Source organism: Myxine glutinosa, chromosome 11, assembly GCF_964187855.1.
Source record: "Myxine glutinosa chromosome 11, kmMyxGlut1.1, whole genome shotgun sequence".
Classification (NCBI taxonomy): domain Eukaryota; kingdom Metazoa; phylum Chordata; class Myxini; order Myxiniformes; family Myxinidae; genus Myxine; species Myxine glutinosa.
This window is the reverse complement of record NC_136271.1, coordinates 124,685,409-124,710,525: the sequence shown is the minus strand read 5'-3', so window position 1 is coordinate 124,710,525 and position 25,117 is coordinate 124,685,409. Positions and strand designations below refer to the sequence as shown.

Here is a 25,117-nt window from a genome sequence, read left to right as displayed (position 1 = left end):
CAAACAATATCTCAAATGATGAAAGTACAACAATACAGGAACTAGAAAACCAAGCATCCTCCAATTACCTCGGAATAGAAGAAGGTCCCCAAGTAAAACACCAAAAAATGTGCAAAATAATCAGCAAAGAGAACCTACACAGAATAAGACCAATTCTGGAGACATCCTTCTCTCCACTTAACAAAATCAAAGCTATAAACCAACTTGCAGTACCAGTATTCCAGTATAACTGTGCAATTATAACCAGGCCACAATCGGAGATGAACAACCTAAACACCAAAATAAGGAAATGTCTAACTATTCAATAAGATATTCTACAACAACCAATGCATTCCAAGGTTTTACTTGCCGAGACGAGAAGGAGGAAGCAGTCTAATGGAGCTGAACCAGGTGCACAGAGCAGCACGTGTAGGACTAATGGAGGATGTGAAAAGCTCAGGCTATCAAATGAGATTTGTGCACGAGCAAGAAATCAGAAAAGGTAACCTTATTCCATTGAGCTACAAACTTCTAAAAACAGGTGCAAGTGGAGGATACGACACAGGAACAGGAAACGAACAAATACAGCTCAAATGATCGCAAAGAAGAAAAAGGAAAACGACAAAAAGAAATATCAGAAGATATACTCTGACAAATGGGAGATTGACAAAAGAGCAGGAATATTAAAAAAGAGCTTGACAGAACAAGGAAGGCTCATTGGAATGGCTAAAAAGGGGTCAAATTAATTGGGATGGAGAACGAGTCATCATACATGCCGAAGACCAGGGACACGACACTAATGGCTTTTAAAAGTTTTGTGGAGTAGAAAGAAATATAAAGTACCAGTCACCTCCTTTTGGGAGGTAAAAAACTCAGTCAAAACAGTTGGACACAGAAAGACACGACGGAATCTGTAGAGTAATCCACTAGCACATCTGCAAACATTTCAACATTCCGGTTCCAGACCAAGCATGGATAACAACCAACCGGAAAAAAAAAAAAAAAAAAAAAAAAAAAGGAGGGTGTACGATATCTTTTAGTATGTGCCAACTCATGTGTCATATATATATATATATATTTACGCCTGGCCTGGTATTTACGCTAAGCCTGGTGTTGGGCTAGCGGCTAGGGTGCCACCTTAGGATCCGAGGATCCTGGGTTCGAATCCCGGTCGATCGCTGAATTAGCGCCAGGGGGGTTGACTCAGCCTGTCATCCTTCCGAGGTCGGCTAATTGAGTACCAGTTCACTGGAAATTCCCTGTTTGTCGTAAAAGGCGACAAAAAGGGTTGGAGGCAGGAAGAGCATCCGGCCGTAAAACATTGCTTCAAAAAGGGGACCAACAAGAAAACAACAACCAAATGGCCTCTAAAGGTGGTTTTTTTATATTTATGTTTTATATTGTTGTGGATATGAGAATGTTTTTTTATTTTGTTGTTGTGGTAAAATGTTGTTGTAAAAGGTTGTTGTAAAATATCACCCCTCCTCCCTCCGTTTGTGGTTGTATAAAGGTCAAAGGGCGTTTCCGTAGTTAGTCCATAAAACATACATGCAGGACACGATATATCTTTTTTTTGACAGTTATACCCTTATTATGTGTATTAGCGTAAGGCTGTGTCTTCCATTAATTGAAATACTCCATTGCACCAGTGAAAGAGATAGATTCCCTTCCATTCCCCCCTTTCCGTCAATTGCAATTTGAAGCGCCTTCCGCATTTTGGTCGGTTTTTTCCCTTCATCCGCCATTGACCACGAGGCAGGGTTGGGGGAAGGAAGGCGTTTCCCCACCTCGTCAGAGAGGGGAGGAGTGAACCAGCCCCACTCGACCAACCATGAGCCAGGGGTTCGGCTAGAGAGGGCGGAGGAAGAGCGATCGGGGAGGGTCGCAAAGGTTGAGGGGCGGGGGCCTATATAACCCAAGGCAAGGGCGTGTCCAAGAAGGAGATGCGTTTTTACAGAGGAGAGCAGAAGACAGAAAGGCCTGGAGTTGGACTTTGAGTTGGTCTGAGTTGGTTGGGAGTCGGTCGTCAAGTGCAGAGTGGTGAAGAGTCAGTCAGTAGAGGTGGTGGTCAAGTGGTTGCGTTGGTTGCGGTGAGGAGTCGGTGGTAAAGAGTGAGGGACCAAGAAAGAGAGAGAAAGAGTCCTGAAGCAAGAGAGGAAGTTGTTGGACTGGGTGGGACTAAGGAAGGAGAGAGAACCCGTCACACCAATCCCCCAAGCTCCGCGTTGGCTCCACCAAGCGTTCAGCTCCACCAAGCTCCGCGTTGGCTCCACCAAGCGTTCAGCTCCACCAAGCTCCGCGTTGGCTCCACCAAGCGTTCAGCTCCACCAAGCTCCGCGTTGGCTCCACCGGGCGTTCGCCTCCAGCCATCCACCTCCTGCAATTCCCCGCGTGAGTCCGTCTTTTGTTTGTTCTGTCATGGGTTAATTAAGTCTGTATAAGCTAGTATTTTCCCTGTGTCACCTGCGTCTTATGTGCTTGTAAATAAACGTGACTGCTTTCTTTTTGCATGTGTGTAAATAGTCAATAAATTCAGTCGTATTGCCAAACCTTTCTTTGCCTTCGTTTTCCTCTTTGCATTGCGTCGTTTTCGTCTTTTCCCTCATTGAGCAGCTGGGGTGCGATACGGCCAAAGTCTGGGTGAATCGGGTGAGTTTTGTTAGGTCGCGGTCTTACACCACCGCTCGGTCTATAACATCTAACCGCGATCTATAACAATATCATATATATATATATATATATATATGATGTCATATATCAAATATATATATGTATATGATATATGTCATATGTCATATATCATGTATATATGTCGTCATATATGTCATATATCATGTATATATGTCGTCATATATGTCATATATCATGTATATATGTCGTCATATATGTCATATATCATGTATATATGTCGTCATATATGTCATATATATATATATATATATATATATATATATATACCGTATATATACACATACATACATATATATATATACACACAGACTTGGCATTTAATATGGAATTTTTTTTTCTTTTCTTGACTTGGGTTTACTTTCTTAACTCAGTATATCAATCTGGTGAGTTTCTTTTACCCTTTGGTGATTTATTTGTTAAAAGAACCATGTCACTGATTGTCTGTCGCAGCAAGAAGTCAACAACAGAATTATATCACAGATGGCATGGCAAAATGTACGGACAGGTGCATTTGATGATTGGCTTCACAGTCGGGTATACAAGGGTTGTTGCATTCTGTATTAGTGGAAAACAACTGCTGCACGTCTCCAAAAGTTATTGCCGCTTCCTCTGGAGATGGTCCGTCAACTCGACAATGCTGTTTGTCATGGAGTGGTGGCTTTACGAAATTACGGCATGAAAGCGTGCTATTGCTCGGCAGTATGGCATCCTTCACGGTCAGGTGTCAAAGATCCTGAAACGAAATGCTCAGAGGGGTGTCCCTACTCCAATACCGAGGCCAGGACGTCCCCGCAGAACCACAAGGAGGGATGATCGCCAGCTGCACCGGTTAGTCCGCAATGGCCGTACCAAGTCAGCTAATCGGCTTTGGGCTGAGTGGCAGCAACTGACAAATGTGCCTGTATCCAGAAGGCTAGTCAACCAACGACTGGTTCAAGCAGGCTATCGTGCCAGGCATCCCCTGAGAAAGCCACGCCTGACCAGACAACACCGCCAGCGCCGATTGCAGTGGGCCAGAGAGCACCGTCAATGGCAGCCAGGACACTGGAATCATGTGATCTTCAGTGACGAGTCTAGATTTCTGGTCTATCGTCAAGATGGCCGCGACCGAGTGCGCAGACAAGTGCATAAAGCCTACAACAAGGATTGTATAGTGCCAAGAGTCCAAGCTGGAGGTGGTGGGGTGACCGTTTGGGCTGCTTTTCATGCAGGGGGCAAAACTGACCTGGTTATTCTGAATGGAAACCTGAACCAGTTCAAGTACAGGACCATTCTGGAAGAAACATTGCTTCCATTTGCTCGTGTAGCCTTTCGAGGAAACTTTGTCTTCCAAGATGACAATGCACGGCCTCATCGTGCTCGCATGATCCAACACTTTCTTGCTGACCATGGTGTAGAGCATATGGAGTGGCCTGCCATGTCCCCAGATATGAATCTGATAGAGAACTTGTGGGCAGAATTAACGCGTCAAATCGACCACTTGGACTAGCAGCTGACCTCTGTGCGTGAATTGCAGCAGGCTATTGTCACTGCATGACAAGCAATTCCTGTCCAAACCTTGGCAAATCTCGTGATCAGCATGCCTCAACGTGTACGTGCTCTCCTGAATGCTCGTGGGGGTTACACGAAGTACTGAACTGTAATTTTACTGTCCGTAATCCCAGTCGTAATTTAACTTTTGTTAAAAAAAATTTTGGCTAATGTGCAAAATAAAGAGATACTTCTGGAAAACGTACAGAAGTTTAACACAGTACCGTCCATGAATTGAGTTCGATATCAGTTTATATCACTTTCAAGGATCAATTTATTTGCTTCGAAATGTCAAATGTGGTTTTTGTTTCTTTTAAAGGTCACATTAACAAAATCTAGAATAATTTCAACATAATTCCAATGAACTTTTGGTTCTAAGACATCTTGAAAAGTAAGGTCACACCCACAAAAAAAATATTCCATATTAAATGCCAAGTCTGTGTGTGTATATGTATATATATATATATATATATATATATATATATATATATATATATATATATATATATATATATTGTGGATATGAGAATGTTGTTTTTTTTATTGTTGTGTAATGAATTGTTGTAAAATGTCACCCTCCTTCCTGCATTTGTTGTTGTATAAAGGTCAAAGGGCGTTCCCGTAGTTAATTCCATAAAATATACACGAAGGACACCATATATCCCTGTTCAGTAGTTATATCCTTATTATGTGTACTAGGGCATTGCCCGTACGTGGGTGCCCGTTCCTTGCCAAAAAAAAAAAAAAACGCTACCCGTACGCTCTACCCCGCCCGTACGCCCGTAAACAAAAAATAACAACGCTCTTCGCTTCCGCCCTTCGCTCTGACTGAATTGGGAGAAATAATGCGCATAAGAAATCGAATTACGTACCGTAATGGCGGTCAGCTCGTAACGCGCACACTGTCCGGAAGTTCGCATATCGCATATCTATCTATCTATCTATTAATGCCCATTTATTCAATTATCGCCAACGTATTTTGGCTTTTTGCAATTTAATCGCAAGGAAAAGTAGAAAGAGAAGAGGGAAAAAAAGAAAAGCCTTGCCTTGCTGCAAACAGCTGCTGCAAACAACAACAACATGGAAGGCTGCACTGTCCGGAAGTTGGCATATCGCAGTTACGATTATTTTAGTGTTAATGGCCAATTATTCAATTAGCGCCAACGTATTTTGGCTGTTTGCAATTTAATCGCAAGGAAAAGTAGAAAGAGAAGAGGGAAAAAAAGAAAAGCCTTGCATTAACGCATTAACGCTTGCATTGCATTAACGGTTCGGCACACGTGATAGCTCGCTGCTCTCTGATTGGTTGAAGCGTTTTTTGGACATAGCTCGGTAGGTACTTGTCCGATTAATTACAAACCTTGAAAAGGCACATCCTCGGGTCCCCAGCAATATACCTGGCAAGTTTCAAGTATATCGGACCCGTGGTTGTCGAGAAACAGCGGTCACAGACACACAGACACACAGACAGACACACAGAGATTGCTGGAATTATAGATAGATTAGTGTAAGGCTGTGTCTTCCATTAATTTAAATACTCCATTGCACCAAGTGAAATAAGAGTAGATCCCCTTTCATTCACATTCCCCTTCCAACAATTGCCAACTGTTCCCTCCGCGACTCCATTCGCCACAAGGTCGTCTCGGAGAAGAAGGGGGAGGAGCTGCCGAATCCTGGGCGTGCCCGCCCCTCGTCATCAAGGGTGGAGCCAGAGGGCCGTGCCGACCAATCAGGGCCGAGGCGAGCTCACCTATGGGCGTGTCCTGGACACCAGCGGCTTGATCGCCTGAGGCGCTATAAAGGGCGCGCGCGAAAGCCTTGAAGTTGTTTGACTAAAGTGCGCGAGGAGGGAAGAGAAGCGAGAAGGAAGCCTTGAGACAAGTGCGACAGAAGCGAGAAGGAAGCCTTGAGACAAGTGCGACAGAAGCGAGAAGGAAGCCTTGAGACAAGTGCGACAGAAGCGCGGGGGAAGCCTTTAACATAAGTGCGCGAGAGAAGCGCGGGGGAAGCCTTTAACACAAGTGCGCGAGAGAAGCGCGGGGGGAAGCCTTGAGAGAAGTGCACGACGTCACCCTGCTCGCTCCCAGCCTGACGAGGCCCGGCTTGCTGTGCGCCCTGCCAAGCCTTCCAGCTTGTGGTCCGAGCTGAACCTTCCTCCCGGTCCAGCCAATCGTTCCTGCCTCCATTCCCCATTCGTGTGAGTCCGTCTTTGTTTGTTCTGTCCCTGGGTTAATTAAGACTGTAATAGATAAGCTAGCAATTTTCACTGTGTCACCTTTCCTCTTCTGTATTTTATTTTCTTATCCTTCCTTGGTTTCTTTCAATTGTGTAAATAGTAAATAAATTATATTTGTATTTCTTACTTTTTTTTTTTTTTTTTTTTTTTTTGTATACAAGATCGAGGCTCGTGAAAGAGCGAACATTAATCACACAGAAAGACAAACCGACACATAAAACTATAACATAGGGAGCGGTAGACAAGATGGGGAGAGAGGGGGAAGGACACAAACACAACATTTGAGAGCAGGGACCGAGAGACATGGAGACATCGAGAGATCTGAGAGAGGGCGAGGGCTTTGGGGGGGGGGGGGCGTGGGAAGGGGGCAGTGGGAGAGGTAAAAAACATATGGACACTGCCAGGACTTCCAGGAAAGAAGTTGGAATTTCAAACAAGGTGGATCTGGGGTGAATTAGCGGGGGTAGAAAAGATCAAGGTTTTGGATGGGGGAAGATAAGAGATGGTGGTGAACATCTGTTTTAAAGACCTGGAGGGAGGAGTGGGATTGAAGGGAGTGAGGGAGTTTGTTCCAGAGGCGGGAGAAAAGAGGAATGAAAGAGTGAAGGTGAGCGGAGAGCCGAGATTTCGGCAGTTTAACCATCAGAGGGTTGCTGGCAGATCTTGTGCGACCTGTAGGAATATTTGGGGGACAGAGCACAGAGAGAGCTGGGGGTGCAAGGCCGGAGAGGAGTCGGTAGAAGACAGAAAGACCACCTACCTGCCTGCGGTGAGTGAGTGAAAGGCCCTCAGAGATAGCTTCATCGCGGGAGATTCCAATAATTCTGAAAGCTTTGGTTTCAACAGCGTGAAGCCGAGCTAGGTGTGAGGCAGGAGCACCGGCCCATAGGGGAGAACAGTATTCCATTGAGCTGCGGATGAAAGCCTTGTATGTGGTGAGGAGCTCAGGTGTGCCGAGGAAGGACTTCGCTTTATTGGATTCTCTCCATTCTCTCCAGACTACGTACCAGGCCGAATCGCGCCTTTGTCTTTCTTTCTTCTTTACATCCTTCGTTTTAGTCTTTGTCCCCATTGAATATCTGTGGCGCGATTCGGCCAACGTTCAGGAATCGGGTTAGTCGGGGTAACTGTTCGGGCGCGGCGGCCATCCGCTCAGCAAACAACATCCTCGCCGCGGTCCCGTAACAATACGCACGCGCGCGCGCGCACACACACACACACACACACACACACACACACACACACACACACACACACACACACACACACACACACACACACACACACACACACACACACACACACACACACACACACACACACACACACACACACACACACTGTACTACATGTCGTCTACATCGAGTATCTATAAACAACAGGTGTTATGGCCTCAAAAATTAACATTATAATTATTCTAATTTCAATGTTACCTCTTGACATGTAGTGAGTCCTTTCCTTTCACCAGTCCTTCAATTTTGTGAATGAGGATGACGAGCTCTCCTCAAACCGCTTTCTTGTGCTTGTCAGAGTCCACATGACATTGTAAATCGATATCACTATTTGCCACAGACTACGTACCAGCTCTACATATCAAGTACAGTAATACCCCGGCCTACGTCATTAATTGGTTCCATAAGCCGTGACGTAATTCGGTTTTTGACGTAAACCGGGCGTAATGTCTTTAAAATGCCTTAAAATGAAGACAAACACCGTAATTCGTAAAACTAGAGTAAATAACTGGAGGAGGCTGCGGCTTCGCCCTGAATCTTTGCCGCTCCCCGTCGGGAGTCCCTCTGTTGTTTTCTATCGGTCGGGTCATTCCACATACTCATGCACCCAACCAAGCACTTCTTGCTACTCCCTGCACCACAGATGTCAATTTCCAAACAATTTACCTACTCCCTCTACCTAACTTTAAACTACCCTCCCCGGGTATTCGTGAAGGGGTCCATCCTCCCCCATCCACTCCTTCGCACCATGCACTCCACACCACTCTTTCCACACCACTCACTCCACACACCATTTATTCCCACACACCAAGTATTCTCTCCATTTATCCACTTGCACCCCATGCAAGTCAATCACTCAACACCATTACACATGTCCTCAATACACCACTCATACACTTTCTCCGGTCATCCCAGACCATTGCCTCATTTCACCAAGTTCAACGATATCGTCAGGTTCACTATGTTTTTTCGTTCAAAATTTTGGTAGATTAGCAAAACTATACATTTCTGGAATACTCAGAGCATGAGGAATCCAAAAATTAATGTTTGCATTTGCATAGACACCTTTGCGAAAATGACCCTCAGGACAGTGATGAAGATCTGTAAAAGCATATTCCTGAACGGTGTGGACCTAGTAGATCCTGTGTATAGGACTTAAAGTTCAATCTGATACTAACAAGGCTGCTTTCTTGCTTTATAAACCCATACCTATAACTTCAAAGGACTTGCAATATCATGTATTATGTAATACAGTTATATCACAAATATAAAGACAATGGTTTTCAATTACCTTTGTTTGTTGCTTTTCTATAATCCTGAGCACTATATTGAGGCCTTTATTGGATTCCTTAACTCAGAAAACATAGGATTAGCATATTTAATTAAGTTTCGAGGTTGACTAGAAGCCGAGATAGCGCAAAATATGTATTTTATGGCGGCCATTTTGAAAATCCAAAATGGCGGCCATGCAGGTGTCTGTGCAAATGCCAACATTGATTTTCGGATTCTCCATGCTCTGATGATTCCAAAAATGTACAGGTTTGCTAATCTCCCAAAATTCTGAACGAAATTATATTTGTTAACATAGTGAACCTGACTCTTCATCACTGTCCTGAGTGTCATTTTCGCAAAGGTGTCTATGCAAATGTAAACATTAATTTTTGGGTTCCTCATGCTCTGAGTATTCCAGAAATGTATAGTTTTGCTAATCTACCAAAATTTTGAACGAAATTATATTTGTTAACATAGTGAACCTGACTAATAACCAGATTCTCACACACACAACCATTCTCGACCAATGCCTCATTTCACCAAGCCCAAGAGGCACCCACAATTACACACACACAGCATCATCTAACTAACTACTTCCCTCTAATACTTGTGCTTTCCCTGTCTTCCCTTATACGAAGCACTTCCCTCGTCATTAACATCCTTCTAATCTGACTACGTCCCCTCTGCCTGCATCAATGTCTCGACTTAAATCTCGGTCTCCTATTGTTATCCTTCTAAATCCCTAACAATATCCTAGCCCGCCCTCGGCTAGTTCACACTGCCAAACCCCATAAATCTACTGCTCCTTTGCCCCAACGTGAGGGATGGTAGAGCTACCATCCCTCTACATCGGACACTATCTCCCACTATCACCCCCCCAGTCCTCTCGCACTATGAGCCCCCGTCATTGGAGGTACTGGGTCCTGCCTATATATATATATATACAAACGTATACTGTACGTCCGAGCCGGCATAGTCATGTTTCGCCGTTGCCACGTTACGTTGGTTGTTTTACACAGTAAAGGAATAATCACAAAAATACCAGCGAAAGGCAAAGCAAGCACGCGACCGCAGCACAGGACAAAATGCATACGGCATCGCCTTTGTTTTGAATGAGAACCAGCAGCTACGTGTACGTATACTGTACATACATTTTAAAAATATTTTTAATGTGCTTTTTATTGTATTTTAAATTGTTTCGATCGTTAAAACATCAACGTTAAAACGTTAAAACATCCAATTGTTTAATTTTTTTCACGTCCGTATGAATTTACACTATCGTTTGGGCATTGTAAAGAAGAAAATCAAACGAGGTTGGGCAGGAAGAAGTGCACGCATGTGTTCAAACATGTCCATTATGCCATGACGGATCAAACATCACATAACCGCATTTTATCACCTCAATAAAATGTACAAAAGAGGTTTGTCCGTTTGATACGCAAGGTTTTAAAAAAAGTATCTCAAACATGTCTTAAAATGTATTTTTGGATATTTATAATACAACCTAGCCGGATGGAGATTTACGGAACGAAAAGGAGAACATGTCCCAGTGGAACCTCATTTTAAAATGACGGATGGTAACCGTCATTTAAAAAGTTCTACATTTCAAAACATAGTTGACTAGGGAATTCATAGAGCACATTACCCCATGGAGACTTGAGAATCAAGGACAGGGCAGGGTCTGCAAGCGGCAAATTTGATTGGACGTGTTGACAAAATGCAGTGATACTGCATGATGTGATGATAAAAACTACTGCTATTAGGCCGAAAAAAAAATATTGCTGGTCTCTGGTCAGACCAAAGTTCCAGAATTGATGCGGCGATGCGGTTTTTTTCTTTTCTTTTGAAAAGCATGGATTGCACATATAGAGGTGTTTTTTGTGTCCTCTTGCCTTGCGGTCCTCTTCATCTGCCGTGGCGCCGTCCAGAGAGAAATTAAAGACAGCCAATGGGACTTGTCGGCCTTTTTATAAATAATGAACTTTTTATAAATAATGAATGAAATAATGAATAACTATAAATAGCTTAAGTTATTTTAAAATGTATTTCTTCCGAAAATTATTAAGTTCTTCAAGCATATTATAGACTGCCATTTCGTTCTCGAGATCGCCTCGCCGTACCGTCAAACATTCCAATGCGTCGATCGCATCAACACTGCGCATGCGCAAGTGGTCCAACAGGCCGATGGTCTCCCACGATCTCTTCTCCCAGTCCACCAGATTATCACAGACACCTACAAATTCATGACAAACGCGATAGGATCCAGGCCTAACTAACGAGACCACCCGCAGCTCCCTCGGCCTTCTGGTTGCTTCACACGAACCCGACAAAGAACGTCATCGTTTCAACAAATGACAATATCCAGCCGATTGGATTCATGACGTCACGGCACACAAAACCACTCATATATTTGGAACGGCTGGTTGGATTTGAACAAACTAAACGTAGTTTTGTCGGGGAGAAACGTGCGCGAACGTCGATACGAATGGCGACCCGTATTTCCCGAGATAGCGCGCCGGCCCTGCAACAACAGGCGCGCGCGCTGTTGTAGGTACCTTTGGAAATTTGAAAAAAAATAAATTGTTGACGTGCAGGGTCAAAATCGATGCGCGCGCTGACCAGAGACCGGAAATATATTTTTCTCGGCCGAACCGCAAGAGTTTGGAAAGTGTCAAGTATATAATTCAACAGTGTTCAAGTAAATAATTCCAGTGAAATAAGGTTGTTAAAATTTTATATACACACACACACACACACACACACACACACACACACACACACACACACACACACACACACACACACACACACACACACACACACACACACACACACACACACACACACACACACACACACACACACACACACACACACACACACACACACACACACACACACACACACACAATATGGAATATTTTTTTTATGGGGGTGAACTTACTTTTCAAGATGACTTAGAACCAAAAGTTCATTGGAATTATGTTGAAATTATTCTCGATTTTGTTAATGTGACCTTTAAAAGAAACAAAAACCACATTTGACATTTCAAAGCAAATAAATTGATCCTTGAAAGTGATGTAAACTGATATCGAACTCAATTCACGGACAGTACTGTGTTAAACTTCTGTACGTTTTCCAGAAGTATCTCTTTATTTTGCACATTAGCCAAAACAATTTTCAACAAAAATAAAAGCTAAATTATGACTGGGATTACGGACAGTAAAATTACAGTTCAGTACTTCGTGTAACCCCCACGAGCATTCAGGAGAGCACATACACGTCGAGGCATGCTGTTCACGAGATTTGCCAAGGTTTGGACAGGAATCGCTTGCCATGCAGTGACAAAAGTCTGCTGCAATTCACGCACAGAGATAGCCTGCTGGTCCAAGATGTCGATTTGACGCGTTAATTCTGCCCACAAGTTCTCTATCGGATTCATATCCGGGGACATGGCAGGCCACTCCATATGCTCTACACCACTGTCAGCAAGAAAGTGTTGGATCATGCGAGCACGATGAGGCCGTGCATTGTCATCTTGGAAGACAAAGTTTCTTCGAAAGGCTGCACGAGCAAATGGAAGCAATGTTTCTTCCAGAATGACCCTGTACTTGAATTGGTTCAGGTTTCCATTCAGACCAGGTCAGTTTTGCCCCCTGCATGAAAAGCAGTCCAAACGGTCACCCCACCACCTCCAGCTTGGACTCTTGGCAGTATACAATCTTCGTTGTGGGCTTCATGCACTTGTGTGCACACTCGGACGCGGCCATCTTGACGATAGACCAGAAATCTAGACTCGTCACTGAAGGCCACGTGATTCCAGTGTCCCTGCTGCCATTGACGGTGCTCTCTGGCCCACTGCAATCGGCACTGGCTGTGTTGTCTCGTCAGGCATGGCTTTCTCAGGGGACGCCTGGCACGACAGCCTGCTTGAACCAGTCGTTGGTTGACTAGCCTTCTGGATCCAGGCACATTTGTCAGTTGCTGCCACACAGCCCTAAGCCGATTAGCTGACTTGGTACGGCCATTGCAGACTAACCGGTGCAGCTGGCGATCATCTCTCCTTGTGGTTCTGCGTGGACGTCCTGGCCTCGGTATTGGAGTAGGGACACCCCTCTGAGCATTTAGTTTCAGGATCTTTGACACCTGACATTGAGTGATGCCATACTGCCGAGCAATAGCACGCTGTTTCATGCCAGAATTTCGTAAAGCCTTGTCAAGTTGACGGACCATCTCCAGAGGAAGCGGCAATAACCTTTGTAGACGTGCAGCAGTTGTTTTCCACAAATACAGAACGCAACAACCCTTATATACCCGATTGTGAAGCCAATCGTCAAATGTACCTGTCCTTACATTTTGTCACGCCACCTGTGATATAATCCTGTTATTGACTTCTTGCTGCGAAAGACAATCAGTGACATGGTTCTTTCAACAAAGACATCACCGAAGGGTAAAAGAAACTCACCAGATTGATATACTGAGTTCAGAAAGTAAACCCAAGTCAAGGGAAAAAAAAAATTCCATATTAAATGCCAAGTCTGTATATATATATATTGTTACGGATCTCTACGTCGGCCTTTTTCCCCTTAAGAAGGGGGGATTAATCCCCTTGTTTATGACTGACCGACGTGAGTCCTGAAGTTGCTCGGCTCCCTCCGGAGAGGCAGGTGAGCAACCCCGTTCGCGACCGCGGACAAGATGTTAATTGCCGAGCGGATTAGGAGCCGCGGCACGAACCATTAGCAAGTAACTGACCCGATTCTTAACGTTGGCCAAATCGTGCCACAGGTATCCAATGGGGAAATCACTAAAACGAAACGGATGTAAAGGAAAGAAGGCAAGGTAAGGGAGAACAAATATATTTTTTTACTAACTATTATGTACACAATCAAAGGAACCAAGGAGAAGGAAGGATACGAAAATAAAGACAGAAGGATGGAAGGACCAGAAGACACAGTGCAATTATTAACTTATCTAAACAGGCTTAACTTATTCCCAGGGACAAGACACACAAAACAAACTCACGTACACAAAAGGATGGAATGGCAGGAATGGGTGGAGGGATGAGAGGGTTCAGGTCCGTGCAAACGGCAGGGCTGGAGGTGACAGCTCCGACTCCTCGCACTCTGGTTTACAGAACGGGCGACAGGGAGATCCGAAGACCGCGGCAGGTCGAGGTTCGCGTGCCCGCACTGGTTGGTCTTCAGGGTGCTGGTTGGTATCGCGAGCAGGGCGTGCCGATTCTCATTCGCTTTCCTCTCCAGAGCTCACTCTCTCCTCCTCAACTGAACTCTTAAGCACTTCCACTCTGCTGCTCCTCCTCCACTGAACTCAACTCGCTCCCGGTGGACTGCCGTTCCTCCACTGAGCTCTGAACTCAACCTCCGGTGGACTCTTACGCACTTCTCTCTCTGGTGGGGGCGTCGCAGGACGGGTTATATAGGGCCACACCCTGGAATCTTTGCGAACCTCCCCGATCGTTCTTTCTCCGCCCTCTCAAGCCAAACCCCTCATGCTTGGTTGGTCGGCAAGGGCTCTCCTGGCTCCACCCTCTGATGACGAGGTGGAGACACGCCTTTCTTCTCCGAACTGGAGCACATGGTGAATGGCGGCAAATGCAGTTGGTAATGCAGTTGGCAATGGAGCTTTTTGGGAATGAAAGGGAATCTATCTTATTTCAATTCGGTGCAATGCAGAGTCAATTAATGGGAGACACAGCCTTATACTGACATAGAATAAAGAGATAACTATCGAGTGAAGCATATTATTTGCTACGTGCATGCGATGGACTAGCTACGGTGCACTCATTTCAATTAACAGCCAATTAGAGGGGAAATGTACAAAGGGAATTTTAATACTAAATTTACGAAGTGAAGGTTCTAAGAACCGTAACAATATATATATATATATATATATATATATATATATATATATATATATATATATATATATATATATATATATATATATATCTCAATATATATATATATATATATATATATAATATAATATATATATTGTTGCGGATTTGAGAATCCTGTTGTAAATATCACCCTCTGGAAGTAGTGTAATGGTTCCTTGTAAATACCGCCGTTTTGTGTGTAAAGGTCAAAGGTCGTCCCCGTAGTTAATCCATCGCATGCACGTAGAAAATCATATACCCTTCTAAATAGTTATTTCTTATTCTATGTTAGTTTAAGGCTCTGTCTCATTAATTGACACTGCATTGCACCGAGTTGAAATAAGATAGATCCCCTCTTTCAAATTCCCTCAAAGCCTCCCTTTCCAACTGCATTTATTGTCAAAGCCTCCCTTTCCAACTGCATTTGCCGCCATTACGCACGTGGTCAAGCCCACGAACAAGGGCGTTGCCCGCCCGTCATCAGAAGGTGGAGCCAGCGAGGCCCCACCAGCCAATCAGGGCTGGTGAGATACCATCACGGGCGTGGCGCGCATTGATCTCGAAGCGCGTTATAAAAGCGCCCGCGCAAGTCTATTAGAGAGAGGCGTGTAAGAGTTCACCTGAGGCAGTCCGCCGGAGCCCAGTTGAAGCAGAGGACCGAGGAAGCCCCCCACAGCAGATGAGTAAGGAGTCCACCACAGCTGAACCAACCGCAGCTGAGTCCACCGCAGCTGGGTGGAGTTGAGCTTTAACGGCGGTTCGACCCGCGGCCGCGAAGCAATGCCGCCGTGCGAACGGAAGTGTGGAGAGTCGGCGGCTGCTCACTCCCGGCCCGGCCGTTCTCCTGCGTCCAGCTGAACCTTCCAGCCCTGTGGTCCCACCTCCTCATCCGTCCAGCCATCCACCTCCTGCCATTCCTGTCATCATCCCCGTGTAAGTCTGACTGTCGTCTGTTTGTCTGTGTTGTCCTGGGTATAAGTTAAGCCTGTATAGATAAGTTAATATTTGCACTGTGTCTTCCTCTTCTGTAAATTATTTTCATATTTTTCCTTCTTCCTTGGTTTATTTGGTCTTGTAAATATTAGTAATAAATTATATTTGTTCTTCCTTACCTTCTGGTTTCCTCACATCCGATCGTCTTTGTGATTTCCCCATTGAGTACCTGTGGCGCGATTTTGGCCAACGTTCATAGTCGGGTTTAGTACTTGCTAACGGTTCGAGCCACAGGCTGCCATCCGCTCGGCAAAATAACATCTTGTCCGCGGTCTCGAACGAGGTTTCTCACCTGCCTCTCTGGAGGGAGCGGGGCAGCTTCAGGACTCAGGTCGGTCAGTCGCAGACAAGGGGATTAATCCCCCCTTGGTAAGGGGAAAAAGGGCTGACGGTGAGATCCGCAACAATTGGTGTCAGGAGCGAGATTCAGACCTGAAGTGCGCTTAGCGCACTCAAATTACGAGCGGCCGAAATTCTATAAAACATCTAAATTAAATCGTGCCATGGATAATCAAGGCGATCGGGTGCCGGTGGGGGTAGAGTTAGAAGGGGTAGAAGCGACCAAGGACCCCATGGAGGAGGTGGGAGTAATAATGGAGGAGGAAAGCAATGAGGATGTGGTGGCGGAGGCTTCAGGCACACGAGATGGCGGCGCCTCGCATGAGGTGGGAGGCGCACAAAATGGCGGCTCGCACATGGCTGCGGCGGGGGCCACGCCCGCTGCACCAATGGGGGTGGTCCAAATGCAAGCCTTCATGGCCCAATTCATGGTGGAAATACAGAAAAAGGACGACAGTATGGACAGGATGGGAGAACAATTGGAACGAATGGAAAACAGAATGAATGAGAAACTGGGAAGCCAAATGGGAGCAATGAGGGACGAAGCAAGGGGCACTAGTGCCCAAATTGGGGAATTGAGGAATGACATGGGAAACCAAATCGGGGGATTGAGAGATGGGTTAAGTAATATGGGAAATCAAATCGGGGGGCTAGAAGCCAAATTTGAGGGTCGAGACAGTAAATTCGAGGGTTTAGACTTTAGACAATAAATTTGGGGGTTTAGACAACAAATTTGAGGGGTTAGACAACGGGATGAAAGGGGTGAAGAATGGGTTAACAGGGTTAGAAAACACCATGGAAGGCAAATTAAGGGAAATAGGGGAGCAATCCGCCCGGGAAATTAAACAAATGGGAGATCAGATAGAGGAGGTGAAAATCGGGTTGGAAACTAAATTGGATGCCCAGAGGAATGATTTGGAACAGATGAGGGCAGCATCTACCAAAGAGATGGGAGAAATGGGGGAGGAGATCAGACGAGGTGTGGGCGAGGAAGTCGCGGGGGTACGCGAAGAGGTAAAGCGAGGTGAGGAGCGTATGGAGAAAGAGGTGAGAAATAGTACGGCTAGGTTACAGGGGGGAATAGAGGATCTGACGAGGGGAGTAGAGCAGCTGACGGTGGGACAAAAGGAATTAGGGGAGCAAGTGGAGAAGAACACTGCGGTAATCGTGGGGTTGAAGGCGACACAGAAAGATACAAAAAAAGAACTCGTAACGACAAAGAGGGAATGTCAGATGGTACATGAAGGGTTGAGAAAGAGGTTGGACGAGGTAACAGAAGCAATGGAGATGAAAGAACGGGAAGTAAGGACGCACATAGAAACGACCAAGGTGGCATTAGAGGAAGAAATTGAGGGGGCGCACCGGGAAATGAAAGAGGTAAAGCAAAAATTAGAAGAAGTGGAAGAGGGGGTGAGTGAAATTAAGAAAAGACGGAGGGAAACTAAGAGAGATAAAGGAGGAGGTGATGGAATTGGTGCAAGGTCTGTGCTCAAATCATGATGATGTGCTTACTAACCAAACAAAGAGTTTGCAGGTGGCGGAGGAGGAGCGAAGACGAGGTGCCGAGGTGAGTGGCGATATACTCGGAAATGTATGTGGTGTGAGGGGAGATTCAGTCGGCTTGGGTGTTGGTTTAGACCCGGGTGTTTGTGAGGGACCAATGGTGGTGTATGACTGGTCCGGAGTGTATGGATAGAGGAGGTGTGCACGGATGTCCGACTATGGGGTGTGTGAGGAAAAGTGCGCGCCGAGGAGTGAGTATGCTGTCGAGAGTGAGTTGGTCGTGGAGCAGGTGCGGGGGAGCACATTTAAGCGCGTGATGGGGAGTGTTACAGGGGATGTAACAGAAGAGTGCACACCTGTGGTGAGTGTTACGGAGGGCGTAACGGGAGAGTGTGCGCAAGAGGATGCGCGAGAAAGGTGTGTAACAGAGAAGTGCATGATTACAGAGTGCGCTGTCGAGAGTAAGGGTGAATGCGCGACCGAGTGTGGTGGTGAGAGTAGTGAGAGTGACACGGAGCACGAGTTGGTTGTGGCAGGTGAGAGAGAATGTACACCTGGAATGAAAGGAGGCACACCTGGAATGGTCGAGCACATGTGGGAATGCACACTTGAGTTGATAGTGAAGCATGTGATTGGGTGTGCAGACGAGTGCACACCCGTGGTTGTCACAGAGGATGTGACCGAGGAGTGGGCGCGAAGGTGTGTTGATGAGGTGTGCGAACGACGAGTGTGTGCCAAGCTGTGCGGTGGTCAGGTGTGTGACGAAGTCTGAGCGTAATGAGTGTACCTGGGGGGGTGTGTAAGAGAAGGTGCAATGACTGAGTGTATGGAGACACCTGGATGTGTGAATAAGGAACGGAACGCGTGGTGTGAGCATGCAAGTGAAGCATCGACGTTAAACGGAGCAGCGGTTTGGTCGACTTTTAGCCGAAGCGAGCCCTCGGTTCGTGCCGGGCTTTGTGTGCAGTGGGAACCAGCGGTGATTGTAACCACGGCGGTTTCGAAAGAACCGCCGTGCGCGATCCATGCCGAGCCTCGCTCTGAACGGTCGCGTCCGTGTTCCGCTAAGCGGAGCGGGCGGCCCGGTTCAAGGGCCGGTAGGAAGGGTCGGCACGGCGACCCCTTGTGGTTAAGGCGTTCCGGCAGGGCGAGATCGGGCCATCGGGCGGGAGACCAGACGGCTCCGCGCCGAGGTGGACCTTGGGATCTCGGTCTGAGCAAACCTCCTTCCCTGCACCGAATGCCGGACGGACCCAACCGCTGGCAACGAACCACCTGCATTCATTGCTCGGCTTTGCGAAGCCTAGCTTTGGAAATGTAAAGAAGCACCGAGGCTCAAGTTAAAGGACATTTGGTAGGGATAGGGAATTTGTGATTGGCAAAATTTGATTGGCGGATTGATGATTGGTAGAATGATTGGCAGTGATTGGCAAATTGATTGGTTGGAATTTGATGGCAAAATTGGTAGTGAGAGATGTCCGATGTGGAGGGATGGCAAATCCACCATCCCTCACACTAATGGGGCACATGAGCTATAGTTTTATGGGGTTTATGGCAGTGTAAGCTCGCCGGGGGAGGGTTTGGATAATGTATAGGGACCTAGAGATGACCATGGGTAATGGTAGAAGTAAGTAGCGACATTGGACAGGTAGTCGGGGACATAGAGAGGTTAGAATGGATGATAACGACGTGGGATGTGCTTAGTTTAAAGGGAAGACGGGGAGCACCAAGTTAGAAGGAAACCAGGTAGATCAGATGATGCCGTGTGTTTGAGAATCGGAAGTGTATTGTGAAAAGAGTGAGGCGATTGTGGATTGTATTGAGCGTGGAAGTGTATGGAGCAGTGCATGAGGAACAATTGTGGTTGTGCATTGTATGGAATGATTGAAGAAGCCTGGGAGGAAGGAGGGTGCAGGTGGCACCAGGTGTGATTGCACAGGTGTGCAAATGAACAGGTGTGTGGAATACATGGAGTATGGAATACATGGAGTATGGAATGGATGGTGTGGTGGGAGTATGGTGAAAACTGTGGAGTGGAGTGGATGGTGGGAAGGTGTGAATGGGGGAAAAGTGGACCCCTATCACGAATACCCGGGGAGGGTAGTTTAAGAGTTAGGTAGAGGGAGTAGGTAAATTGTGGTTGGATATTGGCATCTGTGGTGCGTGTGGAAGAATGGTGTTTGGATGGGTGCATTAGTGACGTGGAAATGGCTGGGCGTGTGGCCTGTTAGTGTGTGTCGTTAAATGGGCACTCCACCACTGTCAGGATGTCGGCCAGGTGAGGCCGCAGGTGGGCTCTGGGAGCCGTTAGAGTTGTGGATGGGGCCCGAGGATCCGGAGGACGGACCCGGGTAGCCCAGTGCCAGAGAGGGCACCGAGTTGGGAGAGCGCCAGAGGGCCTTCCCCAGTTAGATAGGTTAGGGAAGGAGCAGGTAAGCTCGGAGGCAACTGCAGTGGTGGAGGTGTGCAGGTGGGTAGACCTGCTGGGAGGGCCACACGACCCAGTCCTGAAATTGTGCAAAGGCACAGGGAGTTGAACTGGGGGAGTGAGACCCCAAATTGATGAAGCACCACAGTTTGGTCAATGGGAATTTGGTTCTTAAAACCAGAGTAAGATGGCCAATGGATTGGCAGGGAAAGACCCCGGGTAGTGTAAAGTGCGTTAATGTCATTTAGAAGGTAGATAGGATTGAAATCTCCTCGCACCATCTACATCCACTCACCTGAGGTGACAAAACTCCACGCCATGCCACGATTTGTTTTTATTATTTTTGTGCAAATGTTTGGAATGTGAGACGCATCATGACGTGGGTGTGACATTGTGCTGATGTTCCATCTCTCCCTCCTTATGAGGATTGATGATGAATTGGTGATGGCAAATTTAGACAATGGGATTGTGACGAATTTGGTATAAGGGGAGATATGGGGAAGACGAGACGTAGTGACGGATTTGTAAAGGTGTAGATTTTTGAACATACGGGGGTAAGGGGCAAGGGTAGAACAGGAGACGGGTGGGGTGACGTACGATAGGGACGAGCTTTTCTCCGCTCGGTCTCCAGGCGCACCTCACCTTGCATTGCCTTTATTGATGTGTACCCTTGTGACCTTACCCCTCGCTAACCTGTCGTCTGTCTTCCTTCCCCAACCGAGGACCGTGCTCTCTGGGCACTGAGGGGAGCGTGCGGGAGGCCGTGTCTGTGTGCCCGAAATCCTCGCAACCAGCTGCCTGCATCCATGCACCACTTATGGACCACATGTCTGTGGCTGAGCACCACTCATGGACCCCACGGGTTGGGGCATGGCCCCTCTGCTGGGACCGGCCACGATGGCCCAAGATCTTGCTTGCGGACCTCGGTGACGTGGCACCTATGCCACACAGGTGAACCACCCATAGTCGGACCCTGTGGGCCATAAATAAAAAAGTGGACACGGTTGTGCTTTTGTTTTATGTCCAAATAGGCCGCCAGCAAGAAGAACAAGTTGACAACATCAGGAAGAACATCGGCCAGCAGAGGGAGCCGAAGAGCAAGACCACCAGCAGCGGTTTGTTTATTTTTTTTTAACTGTGGTGACTGTGCACTGACAGGTGCGTTTTGGTGCTTTATGGTGCTCTTTGTTGGTGCGTCGATGAAGCGCAGGCTGTCTCCCCCCCCTTCCCCCCCCCAAAAAGAACAATCGCAGGTCCTGGGTTGCAGTGTAAATACAATCAGCGTCACTTGTAAATAATGCTCCCCACCGTTCATGTTTAGTTTGAAAACCATTCCGCAATTCGGTTATCCTGTGGGCGTGAATCTGTTAGGTAGGGTGCAATGCAGCAGAGGGACATACTTATTTGTGTTTTAAAACTGTCGCACTCAGGGTCAGGTTAATTGTAGAGGGAACTACACCTACGTGTCATACTAAGTTAAAGTTTTATAGGCCCGGGACGTGCCTGGAGGATGAGGGTGCAGTGTTGCGGATTTGAGAATCCTGTTGTAAACATCACCCTCTGTAAGTAGTGTAATGATTCCTTGTAAATACCTCCGTTTTGTGTGTAAAGGTCAAAGGTCGTCCCCGTAGTTAATCCATCGCATGCACGTAGAAAATCATATACCTTTCTAAATAGTTCTTTCTTATTCTATGTTAGTTTAAGGCTCTGTCTCCCATTAATTGACACTGCATTGCACCGAGTTGAAATAAGATAGATCCCCTCTTTCAAATTCCCTCAAAGCCTCCCTTTCCAACTGCATTCATTGTCAAAGCCTCCCTTTCCAACTGCATTTGCCACCATTACACACGCGGTCAAGCCCACGAACAAGGGCGTTGCCCGCCCCTCGTCATCAGAAGTTGGAGACAGCGAGCCCCCACCAGCCAATCAGGGCTGGTGAGATACCATCACGGGCGTGGCACGCATTGATCTCGAAGCACATTATAAAAGCGCTCGCGCAAGTCTATTAGAGAGAGGCGCGTAAGAGTTCACCTGAGGCAGTCCACCGGAGCCCAGTTGAGTCCAGTTGGAGCAGAGGACCGAGGAAGCCCCCCACAGCAGATGAGTAAGGAGTCCACCGCAGCTGAACAAACCGCAGCTGAGTCCACCGCAGCTGGGTGGAGTTGAGCTTTAACGGCGGTTCGACCTGCGGCCGCGAAGCAACGCCGCCGTGCGAGCGGAAGTGTGGAGAGTCGGCGGCTGCTCACTCCCGGCCCGGCCGTTCTCCTGCGTCCAGCTGAACCTTCCAGCCCTGTGGTCCCACCTCCTCATCCGTCCAGCCACCCACCTCCTGCCATTCCTGTCATCATCCCCGTGTAAGTCTGACTGTCGTTTGTTTGTCCGTGTTGTTCTGGGTATAAGTTAAGCCTGTATAGATAAGTTAATATTTGCACTGTGTCTTCCTCTTCTGTAAATTATTTTCGTATTTTTCCTTCTTCCTTGGTTTATTTGGTCTTGTAAATATTAGTAATAAATTATATTTGTTCTTCCTTACCTTCTGGCTTCCTCACATCTGATTGTCTTTGTGATTTCGCCATTGAGTACATGTGGCGCGATTTTGGCCAACGTTCAGTCGGGTTTAGTACTTGCCAACGGTTCTAGCTGCCATCCGCTCGGCAAAATAACATCTTGTCCGCGGTCTCGAACGAGGTTGCTCACCTGCCTCGCTGGAGGGAGCGGGGCAGCTTCAGGACTCATGTCAGTCAGTCGCAGACAAGGGGATTAATCCCCCCTTGGTAAGGGGAAAAAGGGCCGACGGTGAGATCCGCAACAATATATATATATACAGGGGGCTGCAAAAGTAGGTATACAGTAAGGATTATACCAGTATTACCAGTATTATAATAGTGGTGCTAGGATTCATTTAATCCTAGAATTCATTCAATTCATTAAAATTATGCTTGTATAATTTATTGATATGCTTGTATAATCAATAAAATACGTTTTATGCGCACGTTTTGTTTTTCATTACTGTATACCTACTTTTGCAGCCCCCTGTATATATATATATATATATATATATATTCCGGACGTTTACCATCACTGATGCAGAGTCTTTCACACCACCTTATTAAACAAGTTACATTAGTTATTCGTGCCTGGTGTTTGTGTCCTTTATGACGTCACTAAACACAGACTAAACCAGACAGGCAGACAGAGCATGCGCAAGATTGGTCGTCACGTCTCTTCAAAGCTGTCCCCGCGCGCACGCTTTCGAAGTTAAGTAATCTTTCACAATTGTGTTTTTGTCGAATCTGTATCTTTCTTTCGGTGTATGTACCTTTGTCTGTTGGGGTGACTTTAATAGGTTTCTCGGTGTTGGTTTTACATACCTGTGTACAGAATCGTCGGTTTTTTCGTATCGTGTATTCTTAAGCCTAGTGTAGTACTAGTAGGCTACCGTGTCAGCCCTTGGCTTGAGGCTTTTGTTTTTGGCTCAGCGGTTCTTCGATCGCGCTGCAATTACTTTCGGTCTCTGTTTTTCATGGTCTTTTCACCCCATACATCCTTGTTTTAAAATCTCAAAAAAAAAACCCCCCCAAAAAATATTTCCTTCTGTTCTTATTCGTTTATTCGTTCTTATTTGTTCGTTCGTTCTTCGACCACGTACGTTGTTAAAAAATGTTTCATCTGTCCCCTGAAGAACTTTATTTTGTCATATTCTATAACACTTTTCTTCTTCTTCTATAAAAGAATGCTTTCGACTTGCTCACCAAATCTATTCATTCCAAAAAAAAATTCCATCTCTTACAGTGCATCTTTCATTCATTCCCTAAACTCTCCAGAACTCCACCCATCCTTCAGCGTCCTCAAATGTATTTTTGACTCGAATGTCTCAAGAAACTCATTTTGCAATAAATGTTCGTTTCCCATTAATCGTACACTCTTCAAAATCCAATCTCACCCCTCCCCTCCAAATCTTCCCCATCACCCCTTCCCTCCAAAACTTCCCCATCACCCCTTCCCTCCAAAACTTCCCCATCACCCATCTCTTTCAAATCTTCCCCCTTGCCCCTCCCCCCCCAAATCTTCCCCATCACCCATCCCTTTCAAATCTCCCCCCCTGCCCCTTCCCTCCTAAACTCCCCCCACACCCCTCCGAGACTCTCCCTCACTCCTCCAATCCTAGACTCCCCTCTCACCCCTCCTCCTCAAAGCATCCTCCCCGCTTCTTCCCCCTTCCAACTTCCACCTTCATCTCCCTCAACCTTCTGCCTCACTCTTCCCCCTCCTCAAATAACACCTCACTGCGCCCCACCCAATCACCATCAAACCTTTTGTCCGCCCCATTCTTCCCTTTCTCCAAGCTATTCTGTAATCTCTGACACACCTTCAACAGCTCTCCCTACCTCTTCCTCCTCTTCCACATCTTACCCTACCGCTCCCCCCCCCCCCCCCGTTCTGTATCCGATGCTCCCCCTTCCTCTTCCTTAACAGTGTGGACCTCAAACATCTGGGGCCTTCCCTCAAACTTAACTGATCTCTCCATACAGGTTGCTTCTGACAAACCAGATGTGATCTGCTTAACAGAAACTTTCCTCCTTCATGATGTCTCTGATTCCTTGGTATCTTTCCCAGGTTACTCCCTCCTCCGGTAAGATAGACCTGAGCCTCGTCCTGGAGGTGGGGTTGCTATCTTTATAAAAAACTATCTTCCTCACTCGCCCTGCACTGCCCTCTCTCCACCTCACCCCCAGGAATACCTTTGGCTAGGGCTTCCCCTTCGCTCCCACCTTTTGTTCATATGTGTGTTGTACCGTCCACCAAACAGTGATGACTCCATCTACATCTCGCTGTCTGATAATATGGACCAACTTCTATCTACCCATCCCAACTCTCTCTTCCTCATATGTGGTGATTTCAACTGTCACCATGCCAGTTGGCTGGGGGTGGGTACCTCTCTCACCAGCCATGGCTCCTCAGCAAAGGACTTCTGTGACTCACTGGGACTGACACAATCTGTCAATTTCCCA

At 46.6% G+C, this 25,117-nt stretch overlaps 1 protein-coding gene across 1 annotated transcript in view; it reads right to left on the bottom strand.

Moving 5' to 3' along the window:
* The window catches only part of DTL (denticleless E3 ubiquitin protein ligase adapter), an 82,838-nt gene that overhangs the window by 11,477 nt on the left and 46,244 nt on the right, over positions 1 to 25,117 (bottom strand). The gene's annotated exons all lie outside the window — the stretch shown is intronic.